This window comes from Phyllobates terribilis, unplaced genomic scaffold (assembly GCF_046119375.1).
Source record: "Phyllobates terribilis strain yellow unplaced genomic scaffold, ASM4611937v1 Scaffold_1__5_contigs__length_1240528914, whole genome shotgun sequence".
Classification (NCBI taxonomy): Eukaryota; Metazoa; Chordata; class Amphibia; order Anura; family Dendrobatidae; genus Phyllobates; species Phyllobates terribilis.
The window spans coordinates 221,173,988-221,198,638 of record NW_027362761.1 but is presented as its reverse complement, the minus strand read 5'-3'; the positions used below and the strand labels follow the sequence as shown (position 1 = coordinate 221,198,638).

General features: G+C 42.9%; 1 protein-coding gene across 1 annotated transcript in view; it reads left to right on the top strand.

The window, feature by feature from the left end:
• CNTNAP4 (contactin associated protein family member 4) overlaps window positions 1–24,651 on the top strand; it is a 636,367-nt gene that overhangs the window by 266,737 nt on the left and 344,979 nt on the right. The gene's annotated exons all lie outside the window — the stretch shown is intronic.

Genomic DNA, 24,651 nt, shown 5'->3' with positions numbered 1-24,651 from the left:
GTAGGATTGTGCAGCGTGGTAGTATCACCCCCAACGGGAGGGGTATGGCCTCAGGGCAGCCGACGTGGATGATGGGGGTAGCAGGAATCACTCAGAGACGATGCGGTGTAGTTCAGGGTCTTTACTGGTGATAAGATAGACCCTCCCGGAGTACTGGCTAGCGATCGGGGCCTGGTCAGTCCTTGAGCAGATGGGATCTCCCCTGGCCAGGCGGAGTTGTAGGCCTCCCAAACTGACTGTACTCTTCTGGCTACCTTGCTAGAGGCGGGTATAAGTAGCCCACGTCCCTGAGTGTACCGTGTGGTGCTCACCCGTATGGCCGGTGACTCGGGGCCTTCTAGTGGCGTCCGCTCCACGACGGCGGTGCTGGTCCCACGCGTGTGACCGTGCCTTCGGGTTTCTTGGCCAGAGGACCTGAAATCCCCTGCCGGGCGGTTTCTGCTGCTGGGTAAAGATTAGTCCCCACAGCCTCGGACTCCGGGTCCGGTGATAGCTTCTCAGTCAGGGCGAGCTCTGCAGCTGCCAGCCCCTGACTCCTTATAGCACTGCTCCCACAGAGCTCCTGATGTTCTTCTCCTATATCTGCTGCTCTTCTCTGTCTCTACTTCTTCTCTACACACTAACCCTGCCTCAGCCCTAGGTTTATATAGGGGAAGTTCTTCCCCTCCCAGGACTGGGCAGGAGGTGTGGCATGCATAGGATCCCTGACCAAGAGACCTCCCACCTGCTCTCAGACATAACATTGCTGTTACTGTGGAAACCAGACCCCTGGGGTGCCACATTTACATGTAAAATATGCTTGAAAAATTGATGTAAAAAAAAAAACAGTTGTGTTTTTAAGTGCAGAATATAAGCTTTACTGTGCTATAAAAATGCAAACAGGTGTATGCCAGCGCACCTAAGTTGAGACTTTCAATGACTCTCAGCACAGAAATTCCACTCCTGCCCCTTGTGGCCAATGTATTTTTTTTTGTCTAATTTTTAATCTAAATTTGTAGTTTCGCATAGGAAACTACATCATGCTTGGATTTATTGTGCGTACCAATTTTTACAATACGGAATAAAAAAAATTTAATATTTTAATCAAGAATTTGCTGGAAAACTTTCTATTTGTTATACTAAAAAACTCACATTACTCAACTGTGCAACAAAAGCACATCAAATAAATGCATCAAAAGCAACCAGAGAAAATTGTTATTGCGTATTATGGTGCAAACACCTGCACAAAATATACGATTAAAAAGCAACAGAAAGAAGCAGCATTTACATTACGTGTGAACATGGCCTAAAGTCTGAGCTTCTGTTTTGCAGTAAAAAAAGCTACTTTTTCTTTCATGAGATTACTCTATAGTCACTGGAAAGATGGCTTTCCCAAAATACAAATCGCTAGAAGGATTTATGTGCTGACATTGAGCCAGCAGAAAATACTGGACATTGCAAGAAAACAACAAAATTGTATATGACGGTTACTTACATTTCTTACATATAGTAATTTTATATGCAAACTGTAAATTAGTGTTTAACGCTAGGCATGATGTACTTGAACTGGGCAATGACACACATTTGACATCAATTACATTTCATGAGTTGGCTGACACTTGCTCTTACAGTTTGCATATTTTTCAAAATGAAACTTTCAAATGAATTTCCCAAGAAGTGATTCAAGGTTAAGCAAGGTAACTTACTATTATGCGATATCTTTAATATATTCTGAAGTCCTACTTTAGACAGATCAAAAGATCTTCTCAGTGTTAGCAGGAAATTGACCGAGAATATACATTTAACTGTAAGGGACTCCTTCATCAAAGATTCTTCTTCATCTCTTGACAGATAAATAAGGCACTTTGCCATTATGCTCTGGCCTTGATATAATGCACATAAAAGCCTAAACATCAAAAAAGGGGAAAACTCTCATACATTTGTGTTATATATTTGATAAAACTTTTTTATGTTGTGACCAGGGCTGTTGAGAGTAGAGATGAGCGTTGTTCTACTCGAACTGTTCGCCAATCTCAAATTCGAGCTGTTTTGGGCGGTGTTCGAGCCGGTCGGCGAACACGAACAATTTGAGAAAAATTCGGCTGTTCGAGGTTATGTTCGATAACTGTTCGTGCACCAAAATCATAACTGGATTTTTTCTCAGTAATGATGAAAATTAATGTTAATACGCAGTTTGAGTGTACAGCGGGGCGGGGGGAGGGGCAGGGGATGGATCTCTGCAGGAACAATGAAGATCTCCATTTTTTTTTCTCTTTCCCGCATTTGCAGTGGGGAGGTGCAATCTGTCAGCCTATCAGCAGCGCACACATGGAGCGAAGTGCTTTTTTTCACACAAGCAAGGGCATGTGTGATTGGCAGTGTATGTCACATGTCCTTGCCCTATAAGACCAAGCCATTTTCCCCGTCGCCACCATTTTCTCACTGCTGCAGCTGCGTGTTAGACGGCACCGCTGTTGCTGTGTGCGCTATACCTTGTTAATTTCAAGCTAATTTTCGCACAAATATACAGATAGCTTGGGAGTAGGGAATAGTTGTGATTGCAGTCCTTTTAAGGACTAGGTTACAGCATTTCCTACGACTTTTATCAGGCAGGTCTGTGCTCTTAAATAGATAGATTGTGGGAGTAAAGACTAATTGTAATTGGAGTCCTTTTCAGGACTAGGTTACATCAGTTCCTATCAGTTTTTGCCAGGCAGGTCTGTGCCAGTGCTGTGCAAGTTTTTTTCACAGCATTTGCCTGAATCTAGCAAAGCTAATCCTTTTTGGCCTATTGCAGAGTGTGTTAGTCAGTGGAGTAGCCTATCTGTGTTGCAAGATATACCACCTGTGTATAGAATACCAATTTTTTTACTGCACCTAGTGAAGTAAAATCTTTTGGGCATAGCATCATTCTATTAGTCCATCTATACTGACCTCCATCAGGTTGCAAACTGAATATAATTTTTTTCTGCATCTAGCTCTGAAAAAATATTTGGGCTTCTAGCAGTGTGTGGGACTTGGTCTATTAGTCCATCTATACTGACCTCCATCAGGTTGCAAATTAAAAATAATTTTTTTCTTCATTTAGCTCTGAAAAAATATTTGGGCTTCTAGCAGTGTGTGGGACTTGTTCTATTAGTCCTTCTATACTGACCTCCAGCAGGTTGCAAATTGAATATAATTTTTTTCTGCATCTAGCTCTGAAAAAATATTTGGGCTTCTAGCGGTGTGTGGGACTTGGTCTATTAGTCCATCTATACTGACCTCCATCAGGTTGCAAATTAAAAATAATTTTTTTCTTCATTTAGCTCTGAAAAAATATTTGGGCTTCTAGCAGTGTGTGGGACTTGGTCTATTAGTCCTTCTATACTGACGTCCAGCAGGTTGCAAATTGAATATAATTTTTTTCTGCATCTAGCTCTGAAAAAATATTTGGGCTTCTAGCGGTGTGTGGGACTTGGTCTATTAGTCCATCTATACTGACCTCCATCAGGTTGCAAATTAAAAATAATTTTTTTCTGCATCTAGCTCTGAAAAAATATTTGGGCTTCTAGCAGTGTGTGGGACTTGGTCTATTAGTCCATCTATACTGACCTCCATCAGGTTGCAAATTAAAAATAATTTTTTTCTTCATTTAGCTCTGAAAAAATATTTGGGCTTCTAGCAGTGTGTGGGACTTGTTCTATTAGTCCTTCTATACTGACGTCCAGCAGGTTGCAAATTGAATATAATTTTTTTCTGCATCTAGCTCTGAAAAAATATTTGGGCTTCTAGCGGTGTGTGGGACTTGGTCTATTAGTCCATCTATACTGACCTCCATCAGGTTGCAAATTAAAAATAATTTTTTTCTGCATCTAACCCAGCCAATAGTTTTGGCCTAATACCACAGTTTGGCCACTCAGCTCTGCTCGGTTACCATCCATTGTTTTTTTGTGCAAACAACTCCAGAGTTGTGAATTAGTTAACCACCAAAATGAGTGGAAAAAGGCCTGCTGCTGGTGGAAAGGGGAATAGGCGTGTTGGGAAGGGGAAAAAAGGTTGTGTCCGTGGGGTAGGTGCAGAAGAAAGACCATCTTCCAGCCAAACTAAAATGTCTACTTCTTTTAGCGGACAATGTGATAAGATCCCTTTCTTACGGCCACGCCAATCGCTACAAATTCCAGATGAGGCACAAAAACAGCAGGTGCTTCAACGGATATCAAGTGCTCCTTTAAGTGGGCTCTCCTCCACATCAACTTCAACATCACAAATACTCCAGTCCTCAAAGGTGTCACCCAAATCGCACTTGCTTCCTCACAGCTCCCAAATCTCCAGCTGCCCGTCTGAGTATGAGGTAGAACAGATGGTTGAGTCTGCAGAGCTGTTTACTCATACTATAGCCTGGGAATCAGAGGTCGACTCCAGCGCTTCTGTGAATCCAGACGAGGAAATGATCTGCACTGATGCCCAGAATCTTTATGAGTCGGATCCAGGACCAGACGCAGAAGGTTCTGACCATAATGTAGACCCTCATTCCCAAACTGTAACTCCTGTTGGTGGAGACAATGAGGAAGACGATGATAAGACTCAAATACCTGATTGGAGCGACAACTTTAGTTTTTTGTCAGGGCAGGAACAGGTTGGCTCTGAGGACGACGGGTGTGATAACGCACAGGGTGATGATGATGAGGTCGGAGATCCCACTTACTGTCAACCCACAGTCAGCCAAGAGATGAGGTCAGCAGAGGAGGTGGAGGAAGATGCTAGTGACGACGAGGTCAGGTTGCGCCTTCCTGGACAGAGACGTAGTACTGGAAGCACGTCAACAACTGCATCCTCAAACACAACTCTGCCTCTCACCACAAGTCGTGGTGGCTCTTCAGGTCGCATGGGTGCTAAGCCTTGCATAGCCTGGGCATTTTTTCAGATCGATAAAGATGACCCAACTCGTGTTATCTGTAACATTTGTCAGCAAAAGCTAAGTAGAGGCCAAAAAATACATAGTTTGAGTACTTCATGCATGAACCGGCACATGGACATGAAGCATAAGTTGCAGTGGGAAGCTCAGTGTGCTACAATGCGGTCTAGCCGGCCGGGCCACCCACCGTCTGCCATATCTTGTGCATCCGCGGCCTCTTCATCCTCTGTGACTGGGGGGACAGCAGTCACACCTGTTTTGGGGCGCAGACCTGCCACCTCTTTACCCGCAACAGCCAGCGTGATTGGCAGGTCATTATTTTCTTTGGAGGTGGTAACACCAGCTGGTGTTGAGCGCTGTCCGACATCGATAGCACCACCTTTGGATCAAGGCAACCTAACATGTCCGCCTGCATCTTCCTCACAGACCGGCAGTTTGCCGGGGACACCCTTATCAACCCCGTCTAAGCACAATAGCCAGCCCTCGGTCCCTCAGATGTGGACAAGTAAAAGACCATTTCCTCCTAGCCATGAGAAAGCTAAGAGGTTGAATTTCACCATCTGCAAGCTCTTGGCTACAGAAATGCTGCCTTTCCGCCTGGTGGACACAGAGGATTTTCGAGACCTTATGTCCGTCGCAGTGCCCCAGTACCAGATGCCCAGTCGGCACTACTTCTCAAAGAAAGGTGTGCCTGCGCTCCACCAGCATGTCGCACACAACATCACCGCTTCTTTGAGAAACTCTGTGTGTGACAGGGTGCATTTCACCACAGACACTTGGACGAGTAGGCATGGACAGGGGCGTTACATGTCGCTGACTGGGCACTGGGTAACTATGGTGACAGCAGGACAAGGGGCTGCTGTCCAAGTCTTGCCGTCCCCACGAGTTGTGCGTCAATCCTCTTTATGTCATTTTTCCTCCACTGCTTCTGCCTCCTCAACCTCCTCTCGGTCTTCCACCTGCACCCAAAGCCTGTCTGGTCATGCCACAAGCTTTCTAACTGCGCTGAAGGGATCCTGCACACCTTACTATGCTGGCAGTAGGGCTCAACGTCATCAGGCGGTTTTTACATTGAAATGTCTGGGAAATGTGAGTCACACAGCTGAGGAGTTGTGGTCAGCTCTGGAGAACCAATTTCATGAATGGTTGTCTCCACTGGACCTGAAACCAGGGAAGGCCGTGTGCGACAATGCTGCAAACCTGGGTGCGGCCCTTCGCCGGGGCAATGTCACACACGTGCCTTGTATGGCTCACGTGTTGAACCTGGTTGTCCAGCAATTTTTAGCCCACTATCCCAGACTAGATTGCCTTCTGCAGAGGGCACGGTCGCTGTGTGCTCACTTCCGCCGTTCGCATCCCGCAGCTCAGCGACTTACATCTCTACAGAAGTTGTTGGGCCTGCCACTTCACCGGCTAAAATGCGATGTGCCTACCCGGTGGAATTCAACTCTGCACATGTTGCAGCGACTGTGGCAGCACCGACAAGCCCTGGTGCAATACGTTCTGACGTATAGCCTGGGCCAACGAGATTCAGAGGTGGGGCAAATCACGCTGGAGGAGTGGTCTCAGATCAGGGACCTATGCACCCTTCTGCACAGTTTTGAAATGGCGACGAAGATGTTTAGTGCTGACGATGCCATTATCAGCATGACTATTCCGGTGATTTACATGCTGGAGCACATGTTAAACACAATTCGGAGTCAGGTGGTGGCACAAGAGGAGGTGGAGGAAGTAGAGGAGGAGGAGTTGTATGCGGAAGGGCTAACATCTGCAAGGTCCAGAAGGTCGGCAGCACCAAGGCGGCAGGCATGTGAGGGTGGGGGAGATGGTTTTACCAGGGCGCATGGTAGCAGCCAAACTAGTGAGGAAGGTGCAGGAGCCCAGGAAGAAGTGGAGGACGAACTGATGGAAGACTCATCAGATGAGGGAGACCTTGATCACATTTCTGTTGTGCGAGGTTGGGGGGAGAGGACAGAGGAAGGAAGCATGATTGTTACCTCGCCACCAACACAACAGGGACTTGGTGCTCCTGGATGCGCAACACACATGAGTGCCTTCTTGCTGCACTACCTGCAACATGACCCTCGAATTGTGAGAATTAGAAATAATCCTGACTACTGGGTTGCCACACTGTTAGATCCCCGGTACAAAAGTAAATTTGCAGAAATTATTCCTGCCATAGAAAGGGATGCACGCATGCAGGAGTATCAGCAGAGACTGTTGCAGAATCTTACATGTGCTTTTCCACAAAATACCAGTGGTGCACGTAGTGAATCTCACAGTTCCAACTTGCCAACCGTGGGACCGTCAAGTGTTCAGCACTCAAACCGTAACAGAACCACAGTATCTGCTGGTAACATCAATTTTGCGGAATCATTTCACCACTTTTTTAGCCCATCCTTTGCAAGGCCACAGGAGACAAGAAGTCTGACACATAGTCAACGCCTAGAGACGATGGTACAGGAGTATCTCCAAGTAAACATTGAAGCCACGACTGTGTCACTGGACCCTTGCTCTTTTTGGGCTTCCAATCTGGATAAATGGCCGGAGCTAGCCACTTACGCCTTGGAGATCTTGTCATGCCCCGCAGCCAGCGTTCTGTCTGAACGTGTGTTCAGCGCTGCTGGTGGTGTGCTGACAGATAAGCGCACGCGGCTCTCCACTGATAATGTAGACAGACTCACGTTCATAAAGATGAACAAATCATGGATCCGAAACGACTTTTCTACCCCTGTGTCATCTTGGGGAGAGTAAAAGCTTGATGATTGGTTAAAATCACCCTACCAACCGTTTTAAGCTTTCAAATTACTAATCATGTTTATCTGTATCTTGACTGGAAAATAATTTGGGCTTTGTAGCAGTGTGCAGCACTGATCCTATTAGGCCATCTATAATAAGCTTCACCAGATTTAAAATTAAAAATAATTTTTAGCTGCATCTAGCCCGGAAAATAATTTTGGGGCTCCGAGATGCGCAAGACACATAAGTGCCTTCTTGCTGCACTACCTGCAGCATGACCCTCATATTGTCAGAATTCGAAGTAATCATGACTACTGGGTTGCCACACTCTTAGATCCCCCAAACTTTTCGATCAACCTTTTCATTTTAATAAAGACCAAAAAAATGGTCATTTTTGAAATTATAAGCATTAGCAGGTTGTTAGAAACTGAAATCAAACAGTTTTCAACTCAAAACTTTATTCTAGGTGATGTTACATTTTCACATAGGACCCCTTGTTCGAAAGGAGCTTCTGAACTCTCTCGTCCATTGAATTTGTCAGGTTTTGGATGGTTTCTGCTTCAATTGTTTTGCATGAGGACAGAATACCCTCCCAGAGCTGTTGCTTAGATGTGAACTGCCTCCCGCCATCATAGACACTCCTTTTAATGATGCTCCAAAGGTTCTGAATGGGGTAGAGGTCAGGGGAGCATGGGGGTCACACCATAAGTTTGTCCCCTTTTATGCCCATATCAGCCAGAGATGCAGATGTTTTATGTGCAGCATGAGATGGTGCATTATTATGCAGAAAAATGATCTTGCTGTGAAATACACGGTTCTTCTTCTTGAACCATGGCAGGAAGTGCTGTTTGAGAAAATCCACATACATTATGGAGTTCATCTTTAGCGCCTTCAGGGATCCTAAAGGGGACGACAATCTCTCTCCCCATGATTCCAGCCCAAAACATTACTCCACCTCCTCCTTGTTGGCGCTGTTGCCGTGTTTGCGTGGGGTGTCCATCAACCAGCCATCCTCCACTCCATTCATCTGGACCATCGAGCGCTGCACGGCACTCATCCGTGAACAAAACAGTTTTGAAATCAGTCTTCATGTAATGTTTGGCCCACTGGAGCCGTTTCTGCTTGTGTGAAGTGGATAGAGGAGGTCGACAGGATGGCGTATGCACAGCTGCAAACCTCTGAAGGACCCTGCATCTTGTTGTTCGGGGAACGTTGGAGGCACAAGCAGCTTCAAAAACTTGTCTGCTGCTATGACAAGGCTTTTTTGCCGCTGCTCTTTCAACCTGACGTAATTGCCTGTAGGAAAGAGTCCTCAATTTGCCCTTATCAGCACGCACACGTGTGTACTGTGAATCAGCTACATACTTCTTGATTGCCAAGACACTTCATCCTGATCATCGCACAATGTTGATTGTAGTCATGCCTTGACCTAAACACTCCACAATTTGTTGCTTCTCAGCAGCCGACACATCCTTTTTCTTTCCCATTTTGGCAGAAAATGTAGGCTGCTTAATAATGTGAGAGAGCCTTCTTAAGTAGTCTTGCCTTTCATTGGACACACCTGCCAAACTAATTAGCACAGGTGTCTGCAATTGCTTACAGTGATATAAAGAGCCCTGACACACATCACCATCAATGAGTTTAACTGACAAACAAACAAATTCTTCCCTTATCACTCCTAAACACTTTTTGCATATTAATTTGGAACGCGGTGTACATGTGCTTTTCCACAAAACACCAGTGGTTCACGTAGTGAATCTTACAGTTCTAACTTGCCAACCGTGGTCTGTATGGAATTGTTCAATAAAGGGCCCAAAATTAAGATAACATAGATGGGAGAGGTCTCTATGAATAGGAATTCCTAAGTATTTGGTACCCTGTGAGGGCCAGGCAAAGGGAAAGTTGGACTGGATGGAATCCTATATGGATTTAGGGAGGGAGACATCGAGGGCCTCAGACTTCGCTGCATTGATTTTAAAATTTTACCATGTAACAAAGTGATCTATTTCAGCCATAACAGCAGGGATGGATATATGTGATTGAGTGATATATACTAGGACATCATCAGCAAATAGAGAGCACTTGTACTCGGTGCCTCCCACCTCAATCCACCTAATATTGGGGTTATGGCGAATTGATGAGAGCAGGTGCTCCGTCACTAGGATGTATAAGAGAGGGGACAGAGGACATCCCTGCCTTGTCCCATTGGTGATTGTGAAAGGTGATGAAAATGTTCTGACGCACCCCCTGGGCCTTGGGACACCCGGAGCCGGACCCTTTTTGGTGGATGCTGGTGGTTGTAGTCTTCGTGGCGGCGATCCGGTTCCGTGGCTCAGGGCGGTCAAACCAGTGGCGGAACTATTTATGTGGTTTTGATGTTTAAATGTCCGACTACGCCACCCGTGGATTGCGGTCAGAGTGAACCGCCGCTACAGGGCAGACCGCTAAGGCTGGTGTTGTGGGTGCAGCAGAGCGTAGCATAACTCCCCACGGGAGGAGTATAGCCTCAGGGCAGTGTATGCGGAGGATGGGGGTGATGGTGCAGGGCAGCAGCAGTAACGACACGGAGTCAGTGATGCAGTTCAGGGCCTTTACTCACAGTTCTTATTATCCAGACCACGTCTGCAGGTAACGGCTGCCCACGTCGTACTGTGCTCACCAGGTGAGGGGCTCAGACAACTCCCAGATAACTTTGGAGCGCTCCACAGGACCCCCTTTGTGTGTCCTTTGTCTGGCCTTTCTTACCAACACTTCTGTCCGGCTGCCTCGGGCCTCCTCTTGGCAAACTTGGCGCCAGTTTCCCTGACCCTATTTGGTGCCTTCCTAGCGGGTGGAGCAAGGGGCTGCGCCACATAAAATGTCAGAGCCTCCGATTTCTAGCTGAGGGTCGTTTCCTGCCTCCACTAGTTCGGGGACCGGTCTCCCCCTTTGGCCTGACCCCTCCACGCAGGTGGATTCGGGCGTGCGGTGGCGACTCGCCCGTCCGCACCCCTGGGATCCCTTCATTCCTCGTTCCTGGAGCCTTCTCCGCTCCTCTTCCTTCCTTCTCCCTCTTGCAGGCCTGGGCCTCTGTTACTAGGCCCGCCTCCGGAGCAGAGCTCATGCAGAGCCCCTGCTCCCTGCCACTTCTGCTCAGACTTCTCTGCACTGAACTAAGATGGTGCCCACCTTTTATACTCCCTTCTCAATGCACCCAGGAACTGCTTCCTCCCTGCTCCTGCACTGCAGGGTTCCCCTTCCTCAGTGTTCCCTCCCCCCACTCCAGCCAGGGACAGGGACTGTCGTGCCCATCTCAGGGGCATATTGGTCGCCCTGCCCCACGGCAATGTGGTGTAATGCATGCAGGTGTCGGGTCCTGATCCACACTCCATCCTTATCTGAGAGTGAGATATCACACCTCTGGGTGAGGTGCAATACGTCTGTAGCAACCGAGCCCTCGGTGCTACAGTTCCATTTATCTTCAGCCTAGGTGACGTATTGTGATACAGGGCCGTGATTTTGGCTATAAAAGGGTCCCCTAGACCCCTACCCCAAGCTTTTTAAGAGAATCATATATGGCGTGCCAGGAGACTCTATGGAATGCTTTCTCAGCATCCAACGAGAGTATCTACTTACAAATTTTTAACTGCATCTAGCCCAGGAAATACTTTGTGCCTAGTAGCAGTGTCTGCTAGTCAGCGGATTATCCCGGCTGTTAAGCAAGCTACACCACCTGTAGTTTGGACACTTAATTTTTTCAAAGGAAATGCTTCGGGACCACGGGATACTTAGTGAAGAGCATCAGGAGGCACCCCAAGGCATAGGGGCTGGGACTGGCACTAGGATGCCTTGCGGTGGACAGCCGAGATCGATCCTTATAAAAGCTTTTTAACTGCAGCAGCTTTAGTGGACGCTACTGGAGCTGGAATTACGCGGCTGCTGGCATGAGACTTGCCCTCCAATAGATCCTTGTGAATGGATTTAAAGTGTATTCATTCAAATTAGAGGGACAATTTAAATTAAAAAGCTTAGAGCTGCCTCCACCACAGGGGGGCTCTCTCGACCCACCAGCGGACAGGCACCAGTATTGGGAGAGGGGGGCTGTCCGTCAGGGTTCACCGCGGCTCTGGCACAAACCCGGCGACACGGAGGTGGCACGGGCAGGAGCGGACTGGCCGTCTCGGCTTCTCACTTTTTGGATTTTAGAAGGGCATGACATGCCTATATCTGTGTCTCCCCCTCCTTTTACTCCTCCACCTCTTTTCTTTTCGCATGACTATATGTACTTGTCACTTTTCCATGTGTTAGTTGTGTCTTCTGAGCAGTTTGTCAGCTTTTGGACACCTTTGAAGGTGTTTTCTATGTGTTTCTATGTGTTTTTGTTTGCCTGCCATTGGTTTTAACGGTGTTCGAAGGTGTTCGACGAACAGTTCGACGAACAGTTCGGCGAACACACGGGTGTTCGACGAACCGAACCGAACTCGAACACTACGGGGGTGGCTCAACACTAGTTGAGAGTAAGAGTGAACACGATAAATACTTCACCTTTCACTGCTCAAGCCATAGACATGCACAAGCTGGGAGGGGAAGAAAATATATTGCATGCTGCATATAAGCATATTGTACTAACTACTGCTAAAGATGACTGCATCGATTCGCGGAGGATCAAGTTTGAGTCGAATTTCCTGAAATTTGCTGTTTCATGCAAATTGGAAAATTTTGAGATTCGATTCGCAGTTTTCAGAAACTGGGCAACTGACACCATCGCTTGGCTCAGGTAACATCATTACTGGGGTTTTCCCCACAGCATATTATGCATTCATGAACTATTCACTACAGCATGTTCTGTCTGTCTTTTGACTTATACTTTATATGCACTGAGAACTTTGATATTTAGGTTAAGACTAACAATTTATTGCTATATAAACTTTTCTATTTAGACCATTATTAAGTTATGGATTATATCCATCTATGCTGTATTTTATGGTGACCTGCCAACCCATGGTGCCACGATTGTTTCCTGACTTACAACTATAGATTGTCGGCCCACACTTTTTAACAGTTGTATTTTAACCCCTTAAGGACGAAGCCAATTATGTCCTTAATGACCAAGCCAAATTTTACAATTCTGACCACTGTCACTCTATGAGGTAACAACTCAGAGTTTGTTTTTCGTGACATATTGTACTTCATGATAGTGGTAAAATTTATTTGATATGACTTGCATTTATTTGTGAGAAAATCTGAATTTTGGTGACAATTTAGAAAATTTCGTAATTTTCAAAATTTGAATTTTCATGCCCTTAATCAGAGTAATGCAGTACAAACCAAAAGTTTGGACACACCTTCTCATTGAAAGACTTTTCTGTATTTTCATGACTATGAAAATTGTACATTCACACTGAAGGCATCAAAACTATGAATTAACACATATGGAATTTTATACTTAACAAAAAAGTGTGAAACAACTGAAAATATGTCTTATATTCTAGGTTCTTCAAAGTAGCCACCTTTTGCTTTGATGACTGCTTTGCACACTCTTGGCATTCTCTTGATGAGCTTCAAGAGGTAGTCACCTGAAATGGTTTTCACTTCACAGGTATGCCCTGTCAGGTTTAATAAGTGGGATTTCTTGCCTTATAAATGGGGTTGGGACCATCAGTTGTGTTGTGAAGAAGTCAGGTGGATACACAGCTGATAGTCCTACTGAATAGACTGCTCGAATTTGTATTATGGCAAGAAAAAAGCAGCTAAGTAAAGAAAAACGAGTGGCCATCGTTACTTTAAGAAATGAAGGTCATTCAGTCTGAAAAATTGGGCAAACTTTGAATGTGTCCCCAAGTGCAGTTGCAAAAACCATCAAGCGCTACAAAGAAACTAGCTCACAAGAGGAACGCCCCAGGAAAGGAAGACCAAGAGTCACCTCTGCTTCTGAGGATAAGTTTATCTGTGTCACCAGCCTCAGAAATCGCAGGTTAACAGCAGCTCAGATTAGAGACCAGGTCAATGCCACACAGAGTTCTAGCAGCAGACACATCTCTACAACAACTGTTAAGAGGAGACTTTGTACAGCAGGCCTTCATGGGAAAATAGCTGATAGGAAACCACTGCTAAGGACAGGCAGCAAGCAGAAGAGATTTGTTTGGGCTAAAGAACACAAGGAATGGACGTTAGACCAGTGGAAATCTGTGCTTTGGTCTGATGAGTCCAAATTTGAGATCTTTGGTTCCAACCACCGTGCCTTTGTGCGACACAGAAAAGGTGAACGAATGGACTCTACATGCCTGGTTACCACCGTGAAGCATGGAGGAGGAGGTGTGATGGTGTGGGGGTGCTTTGCTGATGACACTGTTGGGGATTTATTCAAAATTGAAGGCATACTGAACCAGCATGGCTACCACAGCATCTTGCAGTGGCATGCTATTCCATCCGGTTTGCGTTTAGTTGGACCATCATTTATTTTTCAACAGGACAATGACCCCAAACACACCTCCAGGCTGTGTAAGGGCTATTTTACCAAGAAGGAGAGTGATTGGGTGCTACGCCAGATGACCTGGCCTCCACAGTCACCAGACCTGAACCCAATTAAGATGGTTTGGGGTGATCTGGACCGCAGAGTGAAGGCAAAAGGGCCAACAAGTGCTAAGCATCTACCTCTTGAAGCTCATCAAGAGAATGCCAAGAGTGTGCAAAGCAGTCATCAAAGCAAAAGGTGGCTACTTTGAAGAACCTAGAATATGAGACATATTTTCAGTCGTTTCACAATTTTTTGTTAAGTATATAATTCCACATGTGTTAATTCATAGTTTTGATGCCATCAGTGTGAATGTACAATTTTCAAAGTCATGAAAATACAGAAAAATCTTTAAATGAGAATGTGTGTCCAAACTATTGGTCTGTACTGTATGTCACACAAAATAGTTAATAAATAACATTTCCCACATGTCTACTTTACATCAGCACAATTTTGGAACCAAAATTGTTTTTTTAGGAAGTTATTAGTTAAAAGTTGACCAATGATTTCTCATTTTTCCAACAAAATTTACAAAACCATTTCTTTGTGGACCACATCACATTTGAAGTGACTTTGAAGGGTCTTTATGACAAAAAATACTCAAAGTGGCACCATTCTAAAAACTGCATTCCTCAAGATGCTCAAAACCACATTCAAGAAGTTTATTAACCCTTCAGGTGCTTCACAGGAATTTTTAGAATGTGGAAGAAAAAATGAACATTTAACTTTTTTCACAAAAATGTTACTTTCGACCCATTTATTTTTATTTTCAAAATGGTAACAGGAAAAAATGGACCACAAAATTTGTTGTGCAATTTATTCTGATCATGCCAATACCCCATATGTGGGGGAAAGCCACTGTTTGGGCACACGGCAGGGTTCGGAAGGGAAGGAGTGCTATTTGACTTTTTGAATGTACAGAAGTTTATAACATTGAGCTGTAAAAATAAAATTTTCACATTTTTCCCAAAAAGTGTTTTCAGCCTCCAATTTTGCATTTTCATAAGGGTAACAGGAGAAATTACACCATGTTATTTGTTGGGAAATTTCTCCAGAGTAAGACATAACACCATATGTGGGGGAAAACCAATGTTTGGGCGCACGGCATGGTTCAGAAGGGAAGGAGCGCCATTTGACTTTTTGATTGTAAAATTTGCTTGAATAATTAGTGAACACCGGGTCGCGTTTGGGGAGCCACTGATGTGCCTAAACAGTGGAAACCACCCACAAGTGACACCATTTTGGAAACTAGACCCCTTAGGGAACTTATCTAGATGTGTGGTGAGCACCCTGAACCTCCAGGTGCTTCACAGAAGTTTATAAAATGGAGCCGTGAAAATAAAAAAAATCTAACTTTTCCACACAAATGATCTTTTATCCCCAATTTTTTTTATTTTCTCAAGGGCAAGAGGAGAAAATGGACCCCAAAAACTGTTGTGCAGTTTCTCCTGTGTACGCCGATACCCCATATGTGGGGAAAATACAGAAGGGAAGGAGCACTGTGTGACTTTTTGAATGCAAAATTGGCTGAAATCAAGAGCAGATGACATGTCGCATTGTTTGGAGAGTCCCTGATGAGCCTAAACAGTGGAAACACCCCACAAGTGACACCATTTTGAAAACTAGACCCCTCAAGGATTTTATCAAGGGGTATAGTGAATATTTTGAACCCTATAGGTACGACACAGAATTTGATAACATTAGGTCATGATATTGAATAAGTTGTTATTAGTCTTGAGCGCAAGAGCTCGCTACTTGAGTTTGCATTGGGTACTCAGGTATGCACCATGTATCGCAGGTGCTCGTGTGACATGCTTGAGTCCCCGCCCCGCATGTTTCACCCAAAAAAAAACATGCGGGGATCACTTGTGCATGACAGGCAATACCCACAAGGTTTTTTTGGCTGCGAAGCATATGGGGCGTACACTCAAGCATGTCACTCGAGCACCCGTGATACTCGGTGCATACCCGAGCACCCAATGCAAACTCAAGTACCGAGCACTTGCGCTAAACACTAATCACCATATTGTCATCATTTGTTTTCTTTACTTTTGAAAAAATCCCAACTCCAACCCTAACCCCAACCTTAACATAACCCTAAGCCTAATCCTAACCATAACCCTAACACAACCCTAACCCTAACACAACCCTAAGCCTATCAGAACCTTAACCCTAAAATAACTCTAACACTAACACAACCGTAACCCCTATGGTCAGCAGGGTTCTCTCTTTCTCCTGTAGAGTGTATCCTCTTATTGTGATGGGGTCCTCTTTCCTGTTAAGTGTAAGCTCTTATGGTCAGCTGGCCCTCTCTCCCTCTTGCGTGTAAGCTGTAGGCTTTTATTGTCAGCAGAGTTCTCTCTTTCCCATTTGTAAAGTGTAAGCTCTTATGCTCAGTGAGGTTCTGTCTCTCTCTCTCTTTCCTCAATGTGTATTTCATGAGCACTTACAAGCTTTTCAGTAATACAATTTGAACAAATTTATTTGCTGCGAGTTACATTTTTTTTGAAAATTTGTCAGTGAATTACAAAACATTCACTCATCGCTAATCTATGCTATAGCCATGCCTATTGAATCCACACACCAAGCAACTTTTTTTGCCATTGTTATTTCTGTACTGTTGTCAGCACTGTCGAAAAAACATTCTTCTTCACTGTCCCCAAAATACTCACTATTACCATGAACTACTACTCATACTATGAAAATGTAATATTGTACCTGTGACGAAACCCTGCATATTCATGCAATCTGTAAAAGTGGAATATGAGAACAAACTCATAGGACTTAAGGGACTGATTCCATTAAATGAATACTCTTGTCCTGATTTAAAGGAGCCTGTTGACCAGAGTTCTCAGGCAATGCCTGATGAAGATTGCACAGCTCAGTAAAAGATCAGACAATAAAATCAAGCAATTATCAAACTGTTTCGCAAATTATAAAGATAGTGATATTTTCCCTTTAGTCTAATTAAATCAAATTCATTTGTTTTCTGAATTGTTGAACATTTAATTACTGTAACATTGCACATTATATTCTCATGTTGCTAACAAGCATTTTTTATGAAAGCTTAGTCAGAAAGCCATTTTTAATGCAAAATTATGCAAATAAACTACTAGAATGTATAGTGGTGCTTGAAAGTTTGTGAACCCTTCAGAATTTTTCATATTTTAGCTTAAATTTGATATAAAACTACATCAGATATTCATATTACTTTTAGAAGTAGGTAAAAAAAACAAATATAGCAAATGAGTTAAAAATATTAGACTGTCAATTTTTAAATGAAAAAAATGATCTAATATCAAATGTCTATGTATGGCAAAAGAAAGTGATTCTTTGATTTCAGGATCTTGTGTGACCATCTTCTGCAGCAATAACTGTATCAAAACATTTCTGATAAATATTGGTTAGTCCTCCACACCGGTTTGGAGGAATATTAGCCCAATCCTCCTTGTAAAAGAGCTTCAACTCCGTTATGTTGGTGAGTTTTATTTCATGCACTGCTCACTTCAGGTCCTTCAACATTATTCGTATAGGATTAAACTTTGATTAGACTTTGATATTATTCTATTTTAACAATTCTTTTGATGAATGACTTGTGTGTTTTTGGTAATTGTCTTGCTGCATTACTCATGTTCTTTTGAGATGCAGCTCATGGACATTTTATTTTTGAATTTGCTGATATAATTCCGAATTCATTGTTCCATCAATGATGGCAAGCCATTCTGAACCCAGATGTAGCAAAATAAACCCAAGTCATTATACTTTTACCACCAGGTTTTACAAATAGTATGTGGCTTTTATGCCCTTCTCCAATGATTTTCTTTCTGCAAACATAACACTTCTCATTTAAACCAAAAAGCTCTATTTAGGTCTTATATATCCACAAAACACTGTTCCAAAAACCTTCTGGCTTGCCCAACTGATCTTTACCAAACTACTGAGAGACAGCAATGTTATTTGGTTGGTTAGTATACTCTTTATGGTGGACTCATGAACATTAACATTAGCTAATGTGAGAGAGGAGTTAGTTGATTAGATATTACTTTGGGTTCCCATGTGAACTTGAGGGCTATTATTTACCTTACTCTTGGAGTTATCTTTGAGGAGTGTAGTAATGGTCTTGAATTTATTAAATTTGTTCAAAATCTGTCTGATTGTGGACTAGTGTGTTGTGTTGTAGTTCTAAAATAATGTAGAAATCGTTTTGAAACTTTTTCCAGTCTGATGAGCATCAACACCTCTTTCTGAGGTTCTAAGAAATCTCTTTTGTTCATTTCATGGTGCAAAATGTGTTGTCAGGATCAGCGTTTGATAGATTACTATTCTTTAAATGAAAAAGATAATACACTCACACCTGATTATCATTCCATTGATTGAAAACACAAGACTTCAATTTAACCTTTAAAATATATATTAACCCTTAAAGTTTACATACTTTTGAAACTCACAGGCATGTGATATTGAATCATTTTACTCATTTAAAAAATGGTGAAGTCTAACATTTTTACTCTTTTGTTTTATTTGGTTCCCTTTATTTCCTTTCAGGACTTGTAGGAGAATCTGATGTAGAATTAGATCAAATTTATAAAATATTATGGAAAATTCTGTAGGATTTGCAAACTTTCAAGCACCACTGTATACACATGTATCATCCATACTATTAAAACGACCAAGAGGTGAACTGAATCTTTTTAAATGTCCTTTTAAATTACCAATATCCTGTTATTATGTAGCAGAGAAAGGAGTCAGATTGGCTCTGAAATACGTAGTTTAAATAAATAAATTTGTATGCTTGCCATTGGATCCTCATCTTCCTGGCAGCGCACACCAAGTTCATGTTTTTTCCTTTTCACCACCATTTCCAAGGCCATAGTGCGCCCGGCCTGGGTCTTCTACAGACATAGCTGCAGTTGACAGAGAGATCCTACACATGATTTTCAGTGTGGTGCCTGTCTTGCACAATACGACCAGGTGAATGAACATATTACAAGTCTTCAATTCATACCTATTGCAGACTGCATTCGGAGCGCTTTTCTTTCTTATCTTTCATGATGTGATTGGGGAGCAATGTCAGGAAAGGATTGAGGATCGAAATACACATCTCCGATAAAAATGTTAGTAAAACTTGAGTGATCCTTATAGGCCCCACCTTGCAACTTATACTAATAAAGGATCTGCCGCTAACTTCTTGAGACATGGATTCAACAAACCCTCTGCACCTGTTCATCGATATCTGGAATCACTGCTTCAGCGTTATTCTGGTGGCCATAGTGGAACTTTCCCAATATTAGAAAGAAAGTGAACATTCAATTCTTAAAATCACTTTGTAGTTGATAAAGCAGTAAAAATGGGCAAGTATGAGGTTATTTGTAGAGATGAGCAAATGTATTTTTTCCAAAGAATAGGGATTTTTTGTAATTCGGTCCTTACAAATTCAGCAAAGTGGCGGCCAGCTGAAAATAGTACCCATCCCACTGGCCACCTCTGCTACCTGCTCTGCTTTGTACAGTCCTTGGTTCCCCTTCTTGCAGCCGCCATGCACTGAAACTCTGGGCCTCTTCACGTTAGGCCGAGACTGTCATCTGCGACCAGGACTAGAACATCTCTGCGCATTGACATCATAAGGTTGTAAAGTTGTCACATGCGCATGGATATGCCAGACCTGGTAAGTCATGGCCTAGTATGATGAGGCCTGAGGTTTCAGTGTGCAGTGGAGGGAAAAGGTGATGAGAACTATACCAGGAAGAGCAAACAGCGGAGGTGGCCAGAGAGGTAAGCGGTGAGGTGAACATTAGTTTTCATATTTTTCTACATCTTACATTGATTATACTCTAGGTTTTCTCCATACCTGAGAATATTTAAGGGAAATTCAATTTACAGAGAATAATTTAGCATCAAATCAAATTTCCCAGAATTTTCACATGATTTTGCGACTTTGAGTATTGAAAGCTCAGTTCATCTCTAGTCTAACCAACTTTAACAAGAGCCAAATTGTGATGGCTATATGCCGGAGTCAGAGAATTATAAACACAACAAGTCTTAAAGGGCTTTTCCCACAAACAAATTACATTTAAATTAATGGATCTTGGAATAAAAATAAGTTCCACAATTGGATATGTTAAAAAATATTCCTGTGCTGAGATGACCATGCATGAACAGGATCTGAACATACCACATCTCCTGACCAGGGGAGGAAGCAAAAGAGTATACAGACAAGACAGCACAGGATGGCAGCTGATTTCTTATTGTGAGGCAAAACATTTTACTGACTTTTTTTAAGGAGTGTTATACATCACAGAAAGAATCCGCTGTGATCCATCCTGTAATGTCTGTATACTCTCTTTTGTGTCCTCCCCTGCTCAGAAGCTGTGGTATGATCACACCATGTTCCTGCATGGCCAGACACAGCCATTATACAGGACATAGCAGGGGCACAGTAATCAAATTATCTCAGCACAGGAACCTTTTTTTAAAACACATCCAATTGTGGAACTTATTATTATTCAAAGATCTGTTGATTAAAATGTTAATTAAAATTAACGTTGTTTGTGAGAAAACCCTTTTAAGTGGTCTATCTGGAATATTGAGCTTAGTACCGACCTAGTGAGTTTCTGAAGGTCATTGATGTGACTGGGGAATCATATCAATAATGGTTTGAGGATCCGATTGACCATCTGTGGAATAATACTGAAAAACGAGTGTGATCCATGGAGGCCCCATCTTGCAATTTAATAAATACAGTACATAGGTAGATTTCACCTTACTATAATCCACAAATCTTACTTCAAGAAAATAAAAGTTAGCTGGCAAAGGTCCGAAAATTGCCAAGTAAGTCTAAAATTCCTTTCATTTAATCTGTCTCCTGACAATATCTTCATGGATCATGCTTTTCTGTTTAAAATGAATTGGGTGAACAGAGAATTTCTCGTTTTTTCACAAATTGGCCAAGTGCCTAGTTTTGCTATACTAGCTGATTGTATTGACATAAATCTGACTCTATATACTAAATCTAAGCATTGCCTTTTTTCTATTTCCATATTAGCAGTGACAGATATCTGGCAGGTTTAAATAACCCAACGGTTTATTTAGTACGACAGGTGTAAACATACTGTACTTTACATAAAGCCGAATATAAAATATAAATGTCAGTGGCAATGCTGATGATAAAACATGCAATGTCTGTGTCACTTATTCTTCTATCTGTACCTGCTTAACCCTATATATTTGTATTAAACTTTTTTGATACTTACCGTATTTTGCAGACTATAAGATGCACTGGATCATAAGACGCACCACAAATTTTGGGGCGGAAAATAGGAATTTTTTTAAATAAAATGGTGATGCATCTTATTGTCTGATCTTATGGTTGCTTACCGGGCAGAGACTGCGATGGAGTGGGGTCACAGGAGGCAGGGTCGCTGCTGTGGGACGCTGGTGATGACAGGAGAATGATGATGCTGCAGGCCTGAAAGGGATGTCCAAGCAGTGTGAGGCTGCATGCCCTGGGCTTTCATAAAATGTCGGCGGTGAGAAAAGTCCCTTTCCCATTGATGTCCCCTTTTCCTTTGAGAAATAAAGAAGCCATATATAATTTAAAGGAGTCCAAAAATTATTCCTTTATTTAGGATAAAAACAGGTATGCTCAGCTCTTCTAAAAGAAGTAATGGCTTTTCAATTAGTGAAAATAGTCTATCATTGGGATCGACAGTAGGTTTTCTATTCTCAAAACAAGTAAACAATTGCAAAGGCTTTTTATCAAATCTTCTAAAAATTATCCTTTTTATGGGGGAGCATGAAAAGGTTATTTGTTTTTAAAGTGAAGAAGCAATGGCTTGTTGTCAACAAGCCTTTAAAAAATTAGCCCTATTTTGTGAGCTAGTTGATGTTTGTTTGTCCTTTATAGAATATGTTTTGAATCAGCAGTACAGTCTATCACTGCAAAACACAATGCAGCCATGAGATTTGTTGCTGGTGCTGCTGTGCAGTGGCAGTGGCAGCAGCAGAAGCCATATGTTAGAGTATTTTGATGGGCAGGCAAAGAAATATCGATTGGCATCGCTGTTCAGTGGCAGTGGCAGAAGCAGTATGGTCGAGCATTAGGATAGGGCAGACAAGGAGATGTATGGCAGTGTAGGGCCACCAATGGCAGCCCCAGCAGCACTACAACATAGATGACATAATGAACAGAGATTAGATGCCCAGCAGAGCTTGGTCCATTGGCACTGGTGGTAGCAGAATGGTGAAGAAGACAGACATCGAACAGTCAGGCAACCAGATAGTATGACTGATTTAATTATTGGTATCAGTTAAACGTGAGTGTACGTCAGCACTGATGAATGACTGATTAATTTTGACAATATTAAGTTGTAGCCACGGATGTTGACCCACAAGTCAATGGGATCGGGGCACACGGTATTTTCTTGAGAAAGGATACAGTCTTGGTATGATGGAACCTAGCTGTTCTGAAGGTACATCTCGGTAAAGTGCATCAGGTTGTGACAGCCGCTGTTGCCATTGCCTTGGCTACTTGTTGTAGTTCTAACTCTTCAGTGGGGGAGCCACGGGTCTACAGGAATTGGAGAGGGGTTTGCTAATTAGTCTTGCAGTTGGCAAGCATCTGCGAGGTGAGAGCAGGTAGCAAAGCTTATCCAGGTAATAAGTCAATTTGGACTCCCTTTCAGAAGCCAGAAAAAAATCTCCATTTTGCTATTAAAGCGAGGATCTAAAAGCGTGACTATCCCATAGTCATCCCTTTTTTAATGGTAACAATATGCCTGTCATATCACAAGCATTCCAGCATACAACTTGCCAAGGTGGCTAGCAAAACTGAGGGCCCTGTTGGTTCATTTTCAACACCCTGCTGCGACAGTTTGTTGTCATGGATAGTGTTGTCATCATTGTTTCCATATTTACTATGACTGCGAACCTTGTCCCTTGCCTGTGCCAACTCTATGTCCTCCTTCACTTCAAAATGCTGTTTCTTATCCTCCTCTTACAAAACCTGCTGCATGCTACATTGACTTTAAAGGTCCCTCCCTAACAGACACCTGGCAACAATGAATATGTTTAAGCTGCTGTTTTTCCTCCATCCCCTCTTGTATTCTGATGAATAGAGATGGGCAAACCTGAACAGTAAAGTTTGGGGTCTGTGCCAAACACCTACCATTTGGGCATGGGCTCCGTACATGGACTTCACCAGGTGTTCCTCGTGCTATTATCTGCATGACAGCGTGAGAAACATTGGCTGCTCTGATCGGTGGTAAGATTAATACCACCGGTCAGAGCGCTGTGGTTCCCACGCTGTCATCTGACAGCCCACAGATGTGACCACACAGCCATGGGGAATGACCTCAGTGAGATCACCGCTAGTAAACTTTTTACCTCCGATCACATCTGTGGGTTCACGCTGTCGTCTGACAGTGTGGGAACCGCAGCGCTCTGACAGGTGTTATTAATCATACCTCCAATCAGAGGCAGTTTTTGCACATGACAACGTGGCAAACACCCGATGTTCAGGCCCCCTATTGCTACACTGTCATCTGACGGCATGGGAACTGCAGCTCTCTGATTGGCAGTAATGATTATACCTCCAATTAGAGGCAGTGTTTGCCGTGCTGTCATGCACATGATAGTGTGGCAAACACTGGATGTTCGGGCCCCCCATTCATGTCTATGGGGTCTCTGTTCGGGTACTGTTCTGGTACCCAAAACTGAACTTTTAATAAACTGGTGTTCGGCTGAACCTGCCGGACCCAAACAGTCAGGGATTCGACCATCACTACTAATGATTGTTTTTTCCAGCATAAATATGAGGGATATGACAAAGTTGATTCCATACTTCTCCATATTGTCAAATTTGATCACCTCTTCAAAGGGCTTTAGTAAGCGACAAGTGTCCCTCATCAGCCGATCTCATAATAACCAATGCTTCATTTTTTCAGTTTCACTACTGCTTTACAGTGCTCCTCCAGATGCTCCAAAATATGCAGCGTTGAATTCCAGCAGGTTTCAATGTTAGTTTGTTGTCAATTTGAAAAGCCAGGAGGATGTGCTTTGCCACTGAAGAATAGTTGAAATAAGCTGACACTTTCCTATCCTTAGTCATCACCCTCTTAAAGTTAAATTAAAAATGAAAAAATGAAGGCTTAAAAAAGCACTGCCAAATTCTGAGCCATAAAGATGGGTACCAAAACGGATGAACGTTTAAAAAAATTGTTTTTTGCTTAAAATGCTATGCAGTTTAGAGAGGAACTAGCTCCTTCTTCTTCTTTATACAAATGATTAATACATCATGATTGTTTTATATCCTCCAAAACAGGCGTCACTAATCCAATTGATTGATTCATTAATTAAACCACACCTATAGTGCACAGTTTTTTGCATAGCAAAATTCATTCTTATACAAATCAATGCAAAAACATATAATATGCATATTACATGTACAATAAAATTCATATACAGAAAAATATAATTAAATACACAACAAAAAACAAAAATAACTCCTAGGATTATTCTAAAAATACCCCTATTATGTCGTGTTTTC